At 47.1% G+C, this 19,368-nt stretch overlaps 1 protein-coding gene across 1 annotated transcript in view; it reads left to right on the top strand.

Annotated features, from left to right (window-relative positions):
* The window catches only part of LOC144141451 (glycosyltransferase 25 family member-like), a 263,290-nt gene that overhangs the window by 54,005 nt on the left and 189,917 nt on the right, over positions 1–19,368 (top strand). The gene's annotated exons all lie outside the window — the stretch shown is intronic.

Here is a 19,368-nt window from a genome sequence, read left to right as displayed (position 1 = left end):
TTTTACTTTCTCTCTCACAGACTTGCTTACATCCATGCTTATGGTGTCTCTTTGAGCCGCGCTGTTCGCAATGCACTTTAAGGGTTCTTTTTCCTTTTTTTTACAAAGTGGCTCCTAGATAAGAAAAGAAAACAAGAAACCTAGAACGCCAGGCTCCGGTGCGAGCACCTCATTTACATCGTTGACCATTTCTTTATGCTTAAAAGGATGCAGCAGAGACGCCGGAGCGCTGTTTCAATGGAGTCGTTGACCTCAATTAAAGCGAAGAAGGGCGGAAACAAATAACCAGCCGCTCTGATTTCACCCTGAAACAGCTACGCTATTAAAGCGGGGAATAGCGTGCGTTTCGTATTCATTTATACTGCCGCAGAATGAGCGAACGGTGATCCGTAGTTTTAGGTGCTCGGTGCCGACCTCCAATCGGCTGCATTCAAATAAGGTATCAACGTACTTTCATTGTGTACCGTAAAGACCGGGATCATTAAGAAAATCCCCGCGTTCTGTACCAGCATAAACTCCCCCAGGGGGGTCACATTCCTTCCTTGCGATTTTGGGCGAATGAGTTATTTAACCGACGTCGACAGTATTTCTCAGCCTGGGTGGCGTGCACTTGGTGCATATTCATGAAATTGTCCGAAGATGGCAAGGTGATTGCTTCACTTGCAAAAGGACATCGTTTCTCCGCACAATGACGCTTCAACTCGGCGAGCTGCACGGGATCGATGAAAAAGTGCGTATATATATATATATATATGTATATATATGATTTGGAAATGAGGGGCTCGTTAGGAAATACAGAAAGAATATATATATATATTCTTTCTGTAGTAATAGTAATATATATATATATATATATATATATATATATATATATATATATATATATATATATATATATATATATATATATATATATAGTAAGGAAATGAGGGGCTCGTTGAGGAAATACAGACAGATAGGTCAGCAGTCTACAACGCCAAAGGAGGCATAGGGGTGTGGTTAGGCTCTTTTCTTTTTCACTACGGTTAATGAAGTAAACCCTTTTTTTTTAATTATACAGAAGAAAGAAAGAAAGAAAAACACGCGCCCAGAGTGGGGACCGAACCCACGCCTTTCGATTACATGTCGAATGCCTTGGCGCGTGTTTTTCTTTCTTTCTTTCTTCTGTATAATTTAAAAAAAAAGTGTTTACTTCATTAACCGTAGTGAAAAAGAAAAGAGCCTAACCACACCCCTATGCCTCCTTTGGCGTTGTAGACTGCTGACCTATCTTTCTGTATATATATATATATATATATATATATATATATATATATATATATATATATATGTACAGAAAGAAATGCTGGCAGTCTACTACGCCAAAGCAGGCATAGGGGAATGGTTTGACTCTTTTTTTACCGTTAGTGACGTTACATTATTTTTTTTATTAATTACATGCGAAAGAAAGAAAGAAAAACACGCGCCCAGAGTGGGGACCGAACCCACGCCTTTCGATCGAAAGGCGTGGGTTCGGTTCCCACTCTGGGCGCGTGTTTTTCTTTCTTTCTTTCGCATGTAATTAATAAAAAAAAAATAATGTAACGTCACTAACGGTAAAAAAAGAGTCAAACCGAAAAAATGCCCGCCGGGTGGGATCCGAACCCACGACCGAACCCATGAAGGTCCCCTTCACCCCGAGTAGTCCGAGTGGCGCTGGCTACCACCCCCAAGTGCAGGAAACAAAAATACCTTAACATAAATACCCAAGAAAGGGGTGGGGAAATAGCCCCGCCGGTAGCGTAGTGGTTATCGCACCAGACCGGTATTCTGGAGGTCGTGGGTTCGGATCCCACCCGGCGGGCATTTTTTCACCAATTTCTTTCTGACTCAAAAAATTCTTCATCTGTTTCTATGACCTAACGCATTCCCCCCTTTGCTTTCCGAGGTTTTCTTGACTGCCAAACCTTATTCTGTCTTAATTCACTGAGCCCCTCATTTCTCATTTCTGATTCGCTATATATATATATATATATATATATATATATATATATATATATATATATATATATATATATATATATATATATATATATATTTACCGTATATTATTGATCTTCCAAATTGTCTTCAGTTTAGTGATAACGTATTATCTGCTGATGATACTATTATATTTGCTCACAAAAAATCTTTAACTGCAGTATTATTCTTGCTCAATTCAGATTTAGATAATCTGGTATCGTGGTGCAAACTTAATGAACTCTACAGGGTGGTCAAAGTTAAATCGACAGGTTTTTTTAAAAATCAGGAGCTTCGATCTACGTGAAGCCTGCCTCTAAGTGAGGTTATGCGCCCAAGGGGACACAGGTGAGGCGGTAATTGTTGACGTCGGTAGCCTGATTATTAAAATTGAATGATTAGCTATTTAATGGCAGCAGTAAGCAGGCATGTTACTTAAAAATGTTTGCTGACATATATATATATATATATATATAAATATATATATATATATATATATATATATATATATATATATATATATATATATATATATATATATATATATATATATCAGTGTGTTGAAACAAAAAATATACCGGTTAGGTTACCGTTCTGGTACAGGCGAAATCATTTGGTTCCGGTTCAGTTCCGGTTCGACAAAGTCCCGTATCGAACCGGTTCGCGAACCCGTTCGGGAGCTTGAACCGATTCGCGAACCGGTTCGATGAGTTGAATTATCGCTGAAATTAAAAAAAAAACATTTAGTAGTTTAAAATAACAGCTAAATAAAAATACAAACAAAAATTTATAATGCTGCTGTTCCCCAAGGGCAGTGGAGCAATTGCAAAGCAAATTTTAAACAATTACGAGATATCAGAAAAACCGATGAAGTGGCGACGATTTACCACCTACTTTCTCGCCAAAGTTTATGTTGTCCTAGCGACTATTCATAAAGCCAGCGCCAACAGATATGACGGTTGGATATATTTTCTGCCCTTTCCTTTTTTGTTGAAATCGCAATCGTCGCTATGGAATCGCCCATCACGCTAACCTTGAAGCCTTAAATTTAGGTCTGCGTAGTGGCGCGTTCAAATACCTGCGCTGAATACCAATGACGCACATTTTTTTATATTTGTAACAAATCAGAAAAAACAACAGGCACATAAATATTACCAATGAATTAGATTATTTGGTCACCCTAAATAATTTGTTAGCTGCCACCTTGTCGAATGTATTAGCCACACTTTTGTTAAAAGTAAGCGTTAGTTAACGCTCAGTCACTGCATTATTGCCTGACCACTGCAATTCCTTTTGAGATAGCTATACCGGATGTGTGCATTACAATCAATATGTCATCGTACCGCCTTACCCCCGGCCATCGTTCCGTGTGCTACATTGCGGAATCTTATAACAGATTATGCTGTTACAAAATGAAAGGGAAATTTGACGCGCGGAACATGAGATGGGACTTTTTTGGTAGACGCTCTTTAATTCGTCCACAGCAGTACTCCACTCCGGAACGAGTAGCAGTAGAAGTAATGTAGCGAGTTGGGCAGTCAGTACAAGTGCACATTCGAAAAAGAGCAGATCTGAAAGTGACAAAACTGCAGAACAAGCAGAAAAGATGATCGCTAGGCGAATGGGACAGTGTGAGATACAGGCCAGCCTTTCTGCGCGTGTCATCTGATTTATTACTGTTTCTGCTTCCAAGACAAGGTCGAGCGCTGCAGTTTCTTTCCAAGGGATTAAGTGCGCACCTTAAGAGTTTTCTGCGGCGCTGCCGAAGGCCAGCGCCGCAGCAGTCCTGGATCGGCTGCACACACCGGCTTTGTAGGAACATTTAGCTTCAATATATTCCTCGATACGCCAAACTGCAGGCAGCCATGAAACATTTGCACGAAGGAATGGAGTTCCACTTCCAGCTTGACTTCGGGCTTGGCGCATTGGGCGCCGTGTGCTAATTGTAATAACTGAGTAAAGGCGTAAATCACACACATAGCATCGCTCGTAAAGGCCGCCTCTGCTTTCAAGATTTACCGCTCTGGAAAAAAGTCCTTGTGGCTATCTACGCCTTGCAAGCCGCACCGCAGCAGAACGACAGAAAGCCATGCACAACTACGCTGCGCTGATCTAAACCGGCATTCCACTGAAGAGCGCTTCGCCACGGGCGGTGCTGTTCGCTGAAGCGACGGTGGTGCCATACAACAGCCTTAAAGGGACCCTGCAACACTTACCATCGACTACCCGGAATGTATTGTGGGGTAAAGTGTATTGTCCCAGCAATCTGCTCCCGCAAGAATTGTGAAAATCTGTTCACTATGACCGAAACTACGCGCGATGAAATATCGCGCATAAATGTTCCCTCTCAACTCAAACGCGGACAACGCGACGAAAGCTGCGCCACGGCCGCTGGATGAGAGCGCACGCCAGCGGCCGTGGCTGCGTGCTCTCTCCCGGAGCGGGGGGCGGTGCGCGGCGTTCTGTTCGGCGGCCTTCGATATGTCACAGGCCGGGGAGTTTCGTCCTTTTCCCCGCAACGTGGCCGAGTCTATTTCTGGTCTGGTGCCACAAAAAACAGGCATGGTGGCCTGCTTGCAAGCAAGCGCTCAAGCTGGGGCGTTTTTGGAGCAATAAACGTTTGTTGTCGAGTGGGCTTGTTGAAAGTGGAATATTTAGTTCGTCACTCAAACTCCGCGCGCACTCAAAACAAAAGAAACACCAAAAGCATGCGGACAAGTTCAGACATAGAAAAGGTTCATACACAGCGCCGACGACGGCTGATCGTCACAGGAAATGCCAGAATTTAGCCGCGAAGTTGACCAGCGACAGCCAATAGGACAGTCAGGACAGCCATGGCCCGATTGACGTCGCAGAGGCCATGCCAGGGGTGCATAATGAGGAGAATTGAAGAGAGAGCGGTTGGTTTTTCCGGGTCTTTCACAGCGATTTGCGCGCTTACCGCTTCACGTGCACGTGTAATATTTGGCTAGGGTGTTCCTGGAGGTCTAATCTAAACGTCGCGCAGGTTTACTTGCACTGCACGAAGAGTGTTGCAGGGTCCCTTTAAAGTCCCTATAGTTCGCGTTACCTGTGTAAATGAGAGGAATGTGGTACAGTGAAACGCCAGGCGTACGGGAATTCCTGTTGCAACCTTGTACAGCACGTCATTTCCGTAGGTACCGAGGAAAGCGTGCCCGCTGGGAACGGTACTAAACGTGTTCACCCACGATACAACGCACCTCGCAACTCCACACACAGGAAAATATAAGTGATCACCAAATTAACAAGAAAAAACGAATGCAAATGCGCACCACCAAAACATGTGAGGGGTGTTTCCTAGCAGACGAACTTTAGGCGCGCCTTTCCGAACACTGCAAGGACTGCATCACAGAGCAATGACATGTGGCATTCTTCAGAGGGCGCTACAAAAAAGGTTTTTGAGAATAAACAACATCTTCATAAATTCTTTGCACACTGTGCCAAAATAAATGTGATTCAGCAACAAATATCGTTCGTAAAATAAAAATATTTTTATTGTTGTATAAAACTGTGAGTATTGCTATTTGTGTGTGTCCCCTACTCACCTAGTCGCGTTTCAATCGCCACTCCCATAAAGAGTATAATAATAATATATACTAGAGGGAAATCTCGCGCCACTGTCTAGGAGAGCTGCGCTTTCAGTGAGCGTTAATTCCGTCATGTACCCAGCAGGGACGTTCCACTTGTCCTTGGCATGGCTCAACAACAGTCTGAAAACTTGGCTTTGGCTTCCAGAAAGCAACAATGGTACTGCAGAAGATTAATCGAATTTGTTTTGTTATTGTAGGAAGCAGGCGTGAAGCGGATGCGGCTTCCCACATTTATTTAGGTCGCGTAGGCCCGGCCAGAACGAGCGGTCGCCCAGCTGCTGAGTCGCGTTCCAACTGTGTCGCGTGGAACTGCTCACTTGCCAGTCCAGTCCACTGATGATGATCGTGTTGCTCACTGCAGGGCTCCCCCCTTAGCGCGTAGCGCGTTAAGATGAAAAAAAATTTCACCATCTTCCCGTAGGGGAACCCTGAGTAGTATGCAAAGCAGCCATGGGGTCGACTCAAGTTCCCATTAGTTTTCAGTTCGATCGCGGCATTGCGGGAGGAGAATGAGGGGAGCGGAGCGCGCGCGCGCGTCATTTATACCGCGGAGCTACAGTGGCGCCCCCAGCGGAGTATGCTGCGGCTACCGTCGCGTGTCTAACCCTAAGCTGCTTCGCATTATCGAGCGCGGAGCCGCAGGTGTTGCCATTCGTTGCGCAATCCCGGAGAGGAGAGGAGGAATGCCGGAGAGGGGAGGAGTGTCGGAGATGAGAGGTGGAATGCCTTGCATACTACGTAGGGTTCCCCTACGGGAAGATGACGACGGTGGTTGAACGCGAAGCTATCTCGTGATGGATTCTTTGGTTGGCCAATCCCTAGGGGCATCCTGCCACAATCATCATCAGCGGCAAGGGAGGGAGGGACACAGCCCCAAGCATGAGATGCTTCGCATCTAAAATTGATGACGACACTAGTGGCGACACTATTGGCAAGGGACGAGGGCGGTGGTGCAGAGGGTACAGAGTGCGGCTGTGAAACGTGCACGGTGCGTGCGTGTACCCGTTCTGATGCAGACCGAAACAGGTCGTTCAGGAGGCCGTAGTGCGCGAGCACGGCAGCCCGAAGGTCGTCGTAGGGGCAGAATGGCTCTGGTCTGTGCTAGTTGGTACATCTTCGGTGGGAATCAGCTTGAATAAAACGAACACAAAAGGAAGAGGGAGATACACGACACACCGAAGACCGTCGTCGTAGGGGGTTTCGCTGGGCGGTGGTTGGGCGATGGTGCAGCGGAGCTCGAGCGGAAGCGTTTCCAAAAGTATGGAGTGCTATAAAAGAGCAGGAAGCGATAAAAGAGCAGGAAGGCCGAGAGGCGAGTACTGTCACGGCCGCTGATCGAGGGGCCGTGAGACAGCCTTCCACAGAGCTGCCTTCGCAACGATGCCGACGTTGCCAGAGCAGTGTTGCGGAGTTACCACTCCGGAATTGGAATGACTCCGGATTCATTCCATTTTTTCGAGATGCCAGAATATAAATGAGGACAACGCTCGGAGGAATGGAAATGGAATGCTAATTTTTAGACGACGGCGTCACCATTGCTGGCGCCTTCCGCCTACTTAATTAGCCTGTGGCGATGACTGCTTCGGTATATCTAAAAGGGACACCGGCGACGAAAACGGAAACGCATACCCGGCATCTCGGGTTAACCGAATCCGCTGCGGAAGCTCGTGTGAAAGTGAACTTCGAGCCCTGCAAGCGCGCGATGCGCGCATTCTTCTACAAGAGACGACTGTGTACAGACCCCCCAAGGGGCAGTTGCTGTAAGTCACTTCTAGTGGAAGCACTAAACCCATCCTTATCCACAAGTCTAAGGTTGCATTTTAGAAGCTTCTTCGTGCTGCAAATTCTTTTCAGGACTTTTTTTAGCCCCCACTCAACCTTTTTCCATCCTTGATTGCACTTTTGACTGTACAAAAAATGCGTTTCATTGCTCACGGTGGCCCGCACGTATGCAAATAAAACAGGTCGGAAAAGGAACAGGGGTTTTGCAAGACGTGTGGAAGCTATAGACCAGAACAAAATATGTTTAAAGTGAGGGGTTTCTAAAGCACCAGTTCTTTCATATTGTTTTTTTATTCTTCTGGCTGCCTGCGGCATTTCAGTACAACGCATTCAGAGCCTTGATCTCTAACCTGAAGCACATACACCATAAAACTGATTCGTTGCGTCAGATTCACTGATTGTTCATTTTCTCCCGTTTTCTGCCTGCCCACATTGTGCAACCACCCATATTATTATTCAGCTGGGGTAACTGAAAAAAAAATTTACACCATCTTCCCGCGAGGGGAACCATGGGGTAGATGCAACGAATAGGGGGTTGCCGTTGCGTTTCCGTTATGTTAGCGATGTCAGCATGTGGATTGCTGTTGTTGTGTATCCTATTTACGCAGCATGTTAACCCCCGATGCGTCGCATCTACCGCATGGTGCCCCTCTCGGGAAGATGGTGTAAATTTTTAACCGAGCGCAAGCTGCGCGCTAACGCACAGCTGGCACGGTGACAGGAGCGAGCGCAGCCGAGCGCAAGCTGCGCGCTGACCACGCTGACGCACAGATGGCGCTGCGGTGAGAGCGGCGGAGCGCGCAGCTGCCGCGGCGAGGAGAATGGGGAGGGATGCGGACTACGCCGCGACAACGACGCAGGACAAGGCGAGTTAAAAAGATGCGTTGCATCTAAAAAACCGTAAATTCACCGGACCTACACTATCGGCCTGTGAGGAAATACTTGGATACCTTGTGAGCAAATTTAGCTTCACATATGATTTCAAAACGATTCACTCTTGCTTTCCAGGCTGCAGTAGCGATTGCTGATGCAACACAGAGTTCTGGGTCAGTAGGGCTAAGCCCGTCCATGCCGCGAACCGCTGTCTGCCCACGACAAAATGCCTTTAACATATGAACACGCGTTTTTGCCCCTTCGGCCGGAACCGTCACATCTGGCCGGTGGCGCCGTTAGATCCGCTCTTCGTGTTTTGGCCGGCTTTTTGAGACATATATATTTCTCTGTACAACTGTCCGTGGCGCCTGTGGCAGACGGACGTCTCAGTGACAGGCGCGTGTGCCCAGGCCAGCAGATGGAGAATAGCATCGAGAACGGGGGGTGGGGAAGACGAACCCCGGCATCCGAAGCCTGCGGCGTTTTTCACCGGAAGCTGATACTGCGAAATCTTGGAGCTAACAATACAAAGCATTCGCGCATGAAACATGAAACAATTGGTCTGCTTGGGTTCTCCTCCCACCCTCCGTACCCGGCGCGCAATGAACAGCTTGTAAGCCGATTTCGTACGCATTCCCCGGAACTACAGCGCCAACCTGTCGCCCCTCTGTCCGTCTGTTGCACCGGGGCTCGGGGCTCCAGCAAATCAAAACCAAGGCAGCAAAAATAAAATTGTGGGTGAGGGCCCTGCGTGCCCGGCACCCGCCATAAATGTAAGAGGCGAGCTTCGGATGTGTTACCGAGCTTTCTACCTCCACGCTCTGCTACATTAGTAGGCAGCTGGGATATACGATTACATTAGATAGTACATACGATAATTCAGAAGACACAGCTGCAAAAGTGCGTTTGTTTCCAACAGTTCCTGCTCCAAAGGGTCCTTGTTTGCGAATGTTTTGACAGCTCTCAGCAGTGCGGCACTGTGCTTTGCTTCGATCCGAATGTGCGGACATCCCCTCCAGTTGTGCCAAACTTGTTCGTGGTTTGGTTGCTGTGTTTCTGTTCACGTGGCCTTTGCTCCTGGGTACAGACGTACCTGATTACTGAAGCCATAGTCGTCAGCTTGAAAGTCCGAGCATCGCCGCTATTAAGGTAGGAAGGCCTCATTTAAAACTATTGATCAGGTCTTCATGCATATAGGTGCTCGTTCGTCAAAACAACCTGCCTGACCACACTTTTGCCAGGGTTCCCGTCATGATATGGTTCTGTCACTTTAGAAGAGGCAGTCAGTCATAAATAATGTCCTTTATTCAACGGGTTGGGCTGAGGTAGTGCCAGGGAAACAAACAAGCGAACTGGGGGACAACATGTAAGCGGTGGCCACTTTACTACGATGAATGCCAGACTGTTAACAGTGTTCCGTGACGCTGCCCTCCTGTCTCACGTGGTGGTACAGTATCACTAGTGCTCAAAGATGTAAATTCACGTGAAATCATTCACGTAAGCATTTCCAGTGCGTGTACATGTGAGCAAGCTCCTAGTGACATGCCGTTGGGTTAGCCGCAGCATACTAATGGCGCTGATGCGACGATACGCATATATCTTCTTGTTATGTATCTTCTTGCTCGCACTTGATAGGCGTGGCTGGAAATCTTTGGGAGTGGCTTTCGTCCTGCAGTGGAAACACAAACAGGCTTATGATGATGATGGTGATGATGACACACACACACACACACGCACACACACACACACACCTATATATATATATATATATATATATATATATATATATATATATATATATATATATATATATATATATATATATATATATATATATATATATATATATATATATAATCCAGGTTGGCAGTCAAGAAAACCTATGCAAAGGGGGGGAATGCGGTAGGTCATAGAAACAGATGAAGAAATTTTTTGAGTCAGAAAGAAAGCGGTGAAAAATGCCCGTCGGGTGGGATCCGAACCCACGACCTCCAGAATACCGGTCTGGTGCGATGACCACTACGCTACCGGCGGGGCTGTTTCCCCACCACTTTCTCGGGTATTTATGTTAAGGTATGTTTTGTTTCCTGCAATTAGGGGTGGTAGCCAGCGCCACTCGGACTACTCGGGGTGAAGAGGTCCTTCTTTTTAATCCCCGGGCCGTGACTCGAGGGTCTACCACATGTCGAGAGTGGTCGACCAGCGTTGAACCCTCTTAAGCTACCTTTGGCACCAAGACTGCCAGAACAGAGGCCCTCGCTATGCATGTAGCGAATCAGAAATGGGAAATGAGGGGCTCGGTGAATTAAGACAGAATAAGGATTGGCAGTCAAGATAACCTCGGAAAGCAAAGGGGAGAATGCGGTAGGTCATAGAAACAGATGAATTTTTTTGAGTCAGAAAGAAAGTGGTGAAAAAATGCCTGCCGGGTGGGATCCGAACCCACGACCTCCAGAATACCTGTCTGGTGCTACCAAATACAGCACAGGTAGCTACCAAAGGTAGCTTCCAAAGGTAAGGTACCAAAGGTAGCTTAAGAGGGTTCAACGCTGGTCGACCACTCTCGATATGTAGATACTCGAGTCACGGCCCGGGGATTAAAAAGAAGGTCCCCTTCACCCCGAGTAGTCCGAGTGGTGCTGGCTACGACCCCCAAGTGCAGGAAACAAAACATACTTTAACATAAATACCCGAGAAAGTGATGGGGAAAGAGCCCCGCCGGTAGCGTACTGGTCATCTTACCAGACCGGTATTCTGGAGGTCGTGGGTTCGGATCCCACCCGGCGGGCATTTTTTCACCGCCGTCTTTCTGACTCAAAAAATTCATCATCTGTTTCTATGACCTACCGCATTCTCCCCTCTGCTTTCCGAGGTTTTCTTGACTGCCAACCCTTATTCTGTCTTAATTCACCGAGCCCCTCATTTCCCATATATATATATATATATATACAGAAAGATAGGCCGGCAGTCTACAATGCCAAAGGAGGCATAGAGGTGTGGTTAGGCTCTTTTTTTTTGCTACGGTTAATGAAGTTAACATTTTTTTAAATATACGGAAGAAAGAAAGAAAGAAAAACACGGGCCCAGAGTGGGGACCGAACCCACGCCTTTCGATTAGATCTCGAATGCCTTACCAATTCGGCCTTACCAAAAAAGAGCCTAGCCACACCTCTATGCCTCCTTTGGCATTGTAGACTCCCAATTGGTAAGGCATTCGAGATCTAATCGAAAGGCGTGGGTTCGGTCCCCACTCTGGGCGCGTGTTCTTCTTTCTTTCTTTCTTCCGTATATTTAAAAAAAAATGTTAACTTCATTAACCGTAGCAAAAAAAAAGAGCCTAACCACACCTCTATGCCTCCTTTGGCATTGTAGACAGCCGGCCTATCTTTCTGTATTTCCTCAACGAGCCCCTCATTTCCTTACTATATATATATATATATTTATATAAGGTGTTAGTAGAGACAGAGACAAACGAGAAAGACGTAGGAAATAGAAATAAGTTTACTGACGTTTCAGGGAGAGGAACGTCAGTAAACTTATTTCTATTTTCTACGTCTTTCTCGTTTGTCTCTGTCTCTACTATCCTTATTTTTTTTTGTTTTTCGCGCTCTGTGTGAGTGTTTATCTTTTATATATATATATATATATATATATATATATATATATATATATATATATATATATATATATATATATATATATATATATATATATATATATATACAGGAAGATAGGTCGGCAGTCTTCAACGCTTAAGGAGGCATAGGGGAATGATTAGGCTATTTTTACGATGGTTAGGAAGGTTAAAATTTTTTCAAGTTACGTAACAAGGATAGAAAGAAAGAAAAACACGCGCCCAAAAACACTCTGGGCGCGTGTTTTTCTTTCTTTCTTTCCTTGTTACGTAACTGTAACAAATGTTAACCTCACTAACCATCGTAAAAAATAGCCTAATCATTCTGCTATGCCTCCTTAGGCGTTGAAGACTGCCGACCTATATTCCTGTATTTTCCTCAACGAGCCCCTCATTTCCTAACTATATATATATATATATATATATATATATATAGCAAAAAAAAGACACACGTAGAAAAAAAGAAAAGGTTGAACGTTTCGGCCGAGGGACCGAAGGCCGGTCCCTCGGCCGAAACGTTAAACCTTTTCTTTTTTTCGACGTGTGTCTTTCTTTTTTGCTACGTCTTGCCGGTGTCCAAGAAATAATTTCCTGCAATATATATATATATATATATATATATATATATATATATATATATATATATATATATATATATATATATATATATATATATATATATATATATATATATATATTGCTTTTTTCTCCGAACTCGGGTTTGTTGCCTAACTGCTTCGGCTCCTGTGGCTGGAGGTTTAGCACAAAACGTGCCACGCCTATGTTGTAGACCTCTCCATGTCGGCCTTCAGTGACCAGCTGCGCGCGTCACTGGTATTTCCCAAACGCACTTAAGTTCGGGTGGGTACTGTGCAGATACACGGTAGTGTAGACGTTCCAAAAAGGGGCACTATAATTCGCTTAGGGACCCGAGCCACAGCAGTGTCAGTCGACAAGCTCTGTGCACTAAGCACGCATGCAAACATGCTGAGCGCCCGTGTCGACTGTAAAAAAACACTCGCAGTCTTCCTCGCGGAGAGGGAGGCGTGTGCATGCTATGATCCAGTTACCGAGTTACCTTAACCGAGCGTGCCGGAAGTCGTGCGAAGTGATGCGCCGTGGTCGCCTAGAGATGAAACAATATTCTTTGCAGGCGGCCTACTTTCACGGAAGGAACGGACGCGTAAACGCCTGAATGCCCAGTGATCGCCGTCGCCGCAGGGCTAAACCTCAAAGATGACGAGTAAGAACTTGGAGAAACGCAGTGAAGTCCTAAAAAAAGACTTTGGTGGCTTGAGCGAGCGACCATTGACGGGTGCCGCTCTAGACGGGACGCAGACGGGGGTTTACACAGAACGAAATAAGAGGGCAGAATCACTCCGGAAAGCTGGAGCAGGCAGCAAACGACTAGATTGAAGTTGTTTGCATCAGTACACGGGTATTCATGTATCATACAATCGCTCATATTCAAGGAAGAAATCCCTTACTCAGGCGTTGAGAATCGCTGCTCATAAAACGGCCCTTCCCGATTCCAGATCTCCCTTTTTTACGCCCCTCGATCCCCCCCCCCCCCCCCCTCCCCGTTTTATTATTTTTTTAACCCGCCACGGTGGCTCAGTGGCTAGGCGTTATGATGCTGAACCCATGGACGCGGATTCGACACCGGTAGCGGTGGCTGCTTGTCTTATGGCGGCGAAAAGCTAAGATGCCCGCGTGTCGAGAGTTGGGCGCACGTGAAAGGGGCCATGAAGAGAAAATACAACTTTGTTCACTTTACAGAATTAGCCTTTGGTAATTCACTTAGCTCCATTTCAGCCTCGGGAGACGCTTTTTAAATAAAAAGAATTCTAGAAATATTAACGTATTTTCAAATTTTGCGCTGCAGTGACGTAATGTGGCACAGTTATCGGCGTCTTAACTACTCGTTAGCATTGAAGTGATACGATTAAACGCAACTGGAGGCCCCACTACAATCGCCCTATCATGTTTCTTGTTCGTGGATTAGGTCGGCGGAGGCCAATCCCACAAACAATATTCTGTGACGCTACAGAGAAGACGCGTGAAAGTGTTTGGGTGTTTGGGGAGTAGCCACTGCTTCATCTGTTTTCTTTATTATCTCGATTCCTTGAAGTTTGCGATAAAATTGCTATCATTGTTATCGGGACAATGCATGCGATGTCCAGATAACAATGGTAACAAAACGCAAAACAAAATGCAAATTCGGTTCACCAAAAGGACTGCAGTATTTTTAGTGAACCAGATTTGCATTTTGCCTTAATGGCCTTTCACCTGATGGTCGAAATTAATCCTCAACCCTTCATTTCGTGTAACTTCGGCTTGTTAAACATAAAAAATCGAAAAAAAAATTATATCATTTTTTTACCTCGTTAGCGGTATACAGGTCACACCCCAAGATTTTTCTCTAGTAGAGCGCGGAGCAGAGAATACACGCAGAAGCATGTTGGCGGACGGTTTCGCGGGATATCTCCGTTTCGTACCAACCAAAAACTAAAAAGATGTTGCAAATACCACATAGATAATACTTTCATTGTTACAAAGCCTACGCAATGATAACGCGGCCCAACCACCTGCACAGTGTGCACGCACTGGTCCCAGGGGTTTACTCAATTTGTTGTTATTGTTTTTTAGTTTATTTAATAGCCTCAAGGCTTAGTAGACATTAGAGAGTCCGATCTATATCCAGGAAACTAGGTTAGCCTCCCGGATATAGTCCAGCAAGGAACGGTAGGGCCACCGATGGTAATGCGTGTCTTGCCACAAATTTAGGCCTACTGCCATCACACATTTCCTTCGAATGTCCTTAGTTCCAGGGCATGTCCATATTAGGTGGGGAAGGTCTGCCGGAACCGTTTCATCGGAGCAGGTTGGACATTTCACATGCTCTCGGTAGTCCCCTTTCCATCCACTCGTGCGGGCAGGAGTAAGAGCCACGCCTAGTTGGATCCTTCGTAGTACAACCTCCTCCATCCTGGTTAGGTTGAGGGGGAGGGAGAGCACGCGTTCGGCGTCGAAGATCCTCCTTTGCAGCCATTCGTGTGGCCCATGGGTCACTTGGGAGATGGGCGGGGGATGAGGGGGCCGGGCAGTTGTGTAACAGGAAGTCAGCCCGTTCATGTCCTACAATACTGGTGTGACCAGGAATCCATGACACAATCACCTTTGGTGGCATTTTGCTGTGGAGCTGGGGGATACGCTGGCAGATGATGGGGGTCTGCGCAACCTGTTTCAGATAATAGATCACTTGCATAGAGTCGGTACGAAGATTGATGGAATTATCAGGGCTTCATTGGAGGCGGCTGCACACAGCAAGGCGTCGTGTTTAGCCTGCAATTCCATCAGGATTGGGGTGCATGTGGCAGAGGCGTAGGGAATACGGCCTTCGATGCTGGGATGAGTGGGGCTGGTCCACGCTGTGACTCCATGTGTTCCTGTGCATGAAGCGTTGGTGTCGAGGAGGCATTGATCGTCTGGTCCCGGGTTATTTGGGAGGGCAGAGAGCTGTACTTTACCCTCCTTGGTCCGCCTTTTCTGCAGATGACCTGTCTTGTTGGAGATAATCGTATAACCCCAGGGTGGAAGCTCATCCGGACTTTCCGGAGGAGCCAAGGTTCCCGGGTAAAGTGGTCGCGATTGCATGGCCGTTCTGCAGACATGCATACTTTGACAGTTGCACAGCTCGGCGTTGATTTATGAGATTGTCAATTGTGTTGAGCTGAACATGTTCCTGGAGAACCGGGATCGGGGGGACGCGAGGAAGACCGGTGATGGCTCGCATGGCTTCCATATTAATAGCTTCCAGTTTAGCATGTTGGGAAACGGTTAGTTGTTGAAACTGGGCTTCACAAACCAATCATGGTTGGAGCACAGCGCACGCCAGCCTCCGAGCGACCTCAGTTCTTGCACCACCCGCTTTCGGTGCAATGCGGCGGATTAGGCGAACGGTATTTGCCGTCGTTTGCCTCACTGCTTTCAGCCATGCTGTAGCGGTACCGGCCTGGTGAATATGCAGGCCCAGAATACGGAGCTCTGTTGCTTCAGCAAGTTGATGAGTGCCTACGCGTATAGATGGAAGATGCACGCCGAGCTTCTTGCGGCCAGCTTTGTTAGCGACTGTCATGTACTTCGTCTTCTCGGCGGAGACAGTAAGACCAACCTTCGCTGCAAATGCCTGGATCGCTTCAAGAACCTTCTACAGCGCTGTATACTGTATCTGTACGTTTTTGTGTGTCGACCATACTGTGACATCATCCTCGTAGATGAGGAAGCGTGTGTGCTGCACAGTGTCGAGCTGCCACGCTAAGTGAATAAATACAATGTTCAAAAGTATGGGTGTTAGCACAGCTCCCTGGGGGACACCACGCACCGAGTGAAACAGTCCTACAGGCTTCCCTTCCACACGGACAGCGAATGTACAGTTTTTTGCAGACTCGTTCTGTAGCCCTCGCTATTTGTATACTCCAGCTCTTGCCCCTCCTGAGTGGCACTTTCAGAAACGAGACGCGTTTTGCGTGACAGGTGGGTCAAATTTACCCCGCAGCTTCCGCGCTGACTGTTTTTTTTTTAATTTATTTCTTGTTCTTTAAGGATCTCGTACATCGACTGATATAACTTCAAGTCAATGAGGTCGCGACAGTTTAATTGCCGGAACGAAGAGAGGGGAAAATAAAACACTGTGAGAAGAAGGCCCTTATGATTTTTACGACGCCAACGCATCATGAAGTACGGACAAATTTTCGCCCGGAGCCAAGCCTGGACAACATATTTCAATTTGGAAATGCGCCATGCAGCAAGCGAAATCGGCTTACTTCCACGGGGGCTCTTTTTTTCCCAAGGAGGAGGAAAGTTAGCGCGTGCTTAAGTTTTGCCCCTTTAATAGTCAAGGGGGGCGAGTGCCCCGCCAGAAAGAGTTGTCACCATTTTTTGTGTCATGCTTGTGGCAACCACTGCGTGCGCTTTTCCGAGCTCTAGTTTAAACGCACTTCTTCCCAGTGTAAACAGTTATCACATTACTCATCATTAAGCGTTCTCGCAATACGTAAACGCGCATACCCAGCCCGCCGCGACAGCGCACAGGTTGTCCCCTATGCCCTACATACACCCTTACCGTCGTTGCCGACTTGTCCCCGGTGGGACATTAACATGGCTCGCACGTGTTCCTATAATGGGCTAACGAGGCGCGGCCTTTTTTGTTGGCCGTTCCGCCCAAAAAAACACCGCAGTGGTACGTGTTAAACTGAACGCGCGCGTCTCGTTCGTGCGCATGCAGTTAAAGCGTAACGACGCCGAAATCAGTAACTGCAGCCAGCACCCTGGGCTTCTTTCGCCGCACACTGGGTTTTTCGTGTATTTTTTTGCCCACGCACGTCGACCACCCGGGAAAATAAGCGAGGCAATGCTTGTGCCCTGAACGACATATTTATGGAAGCGCTCGACAACCTGCGGCGCTCGCGTTTTCGAATTATTTGTGGTCTGAGACACAAAAAGTTACTCGGAACCTTTCACCTCTGTCGGGCGCGTGTGATGGCTTTTGAAGAGTTCGAATTTTCGTGTCTCCGTGCAGATGATCTAGGTATTCCGTTGATGCATGCGAGCCGGCAAAATCTGACTTGTCGAATTTTCTCTCATGTGTGTTTTCCGCTCCCATACCCATGGTTTTGCTTTAGTCTTGACTTTTTAAGCGAAAGCTTCCTTAGTAAGACCGATAGCATTCTGTCAAAAAAATTGGCGCAGCTTGCACTAGTGGCGCAAGGCGGAGAAACAGCAGAAGTGGCGGCCCCGGTCCCTATGTCGGAGGCCCGGCTGTTGCACCTCACTTTGATTGCCGAACTTGCCGCTGGCAGGCCCGGATCGTTTTGTTCGCAAGCTTGCTTGCACCGGCGTTCTTTGGGACGTATAGCCTGATTATGGGGAACATGAACTAATTCGCGACGTTTTGGTAAGTTGTTTAAACACGCTCTGATGAAGCCATCCCAACGCTGCACCCAACTTGTGCGTGATCTACGCGCATTGCACACACTTGGGCTACGAGGCGGGCACTGCATCTCGCTTCAATGGCTCCCGGTTATTCCGGCATCCAGGGGAACGTCGTCTCTGACGCAGCAGCGAAAGAGGCGCACAATCTGCCTGTGTCTATTGGAATCCCGTATTCCAGACAAGACGGAAATACGGCCGTGAATGCCCTTGGATGGAAACTGCAGTTGCCAGCTTGGCAGGACCCACTTAGGATACCCTTGCCTCTGCACGTGATCGACCCTCAGTGCAATTTCCAGTTTCCGTGAGGCCTACAAAGGCAAACAGAAGATGTCCTTCACCGACTACGCCTGAACGTTGTCTTCACTGGTAGTTTTCTTTTTAAAATGGGCTGGGTGGACTCGCCATTGTGCTCTGTGTGCTCGGTGAGAGAAGACATACGGCATGTCTTATGTTACTGCCCGCAGCATACAACTCATCGCAAAACAGCGAAAAGTACTCTTGCGCGACAGTTACGCGGAAACTCTTTAGAGCTGAATCACTTTCTTGGTCCGTGGCAAAATCACGCTGACGCGACGCGAAGGACAAAGGCTCTCTTGACTTTTCGCTGACTCGGGATTAATCGAGGTTCTTTAACCTTGGGATCCTCAGATTTTTTTTCCTCCTAGTGTAGTAAATTTTCTCTACGTTCCGAACTGTATTTATTTTCTTCTCCCTATTATTCATTGTTGCTGCGTACTTCTTCCACATTTTTTTTTTCGCCTCACTATGTTCACCCCCATCTGAAGTAGCAAGCCCCGCCGTTTGTGGGGCTAACCTCTTCAGTGTTCATTAAAGCCCCCCCCCCCCACCCTCTCTCTCTCTCTCTCTCTCTCTCTCTCTCTCTCTCTCTCTCTCTCTCTCTCTCTCTCTCTCTCTCTCTCTCTCTCTCTCTCTCTGCATTTCATGCGTCGCATTCGGAAACAGTAATGATATCTGACAAATGACGAAGGAAAACACGTGGTAGTCAAAATACAGGGTGTGTCTTATCCTTGCATTTGCTTCTCTTGTTTTTTTTTTTTTTTTTTTAGTTTAGTTTTGTTGTTGAGTCGTTAACGTGTCTTCTTGGGAGTTGGTTGTACGGCCAGGTGCAGCGAAAATGGCACTTGTAAACCTAGCTATCACAAGCGAAAGCTGAAGCGCTACACAGACGGCCCAGCCGGCGCGTCATTTAAGGCGAGACTGGGTGACTACTAGAGCGCCGGGAAAGCAGCCACTGAATGCTCGCTTTGTCACGTGGTACCGCAGCGACGAGACTTCGAGAGTGAGTGCGGCGGTGGCGCCTCTCCGTACCGGATCACGTCGCATGGCGTCACACTTGGCACACCACGGCCAGGCCGGGCCCTAGCCGGGCTAAAGCGACGGCGCGCGCACGCCGCCGCTCTAGTTCGACCATGGCCACACTTGCGCTCCGGCGGTCCAAGGTTATTGTGACGATGA

The sequence above is a fragment of the Haemaphysalis longicornis genome, unplaced genomic scaffold, assembly GCF_048455015.1.
Source record: "Haemaphysalis longicornis isolate Haplotype H1 unplaced genomic scaffold, Haemaphysalis longicornis Haplotype H1 scaffold_1, whole genome shotgun sequence".
In the NCBI taxonomy this organism is placed as follows: Eukaryota; Metazoa; Arthropoda; class Arachnida; order Ixodida; family Ixodidae; genus Haemaphysalis; species Haemaphysalis longicornis.
Note: the sequence above shows the minus strand (reverse complement) of the source record. Positions and strands in the feature narration are given on the sequence as shown.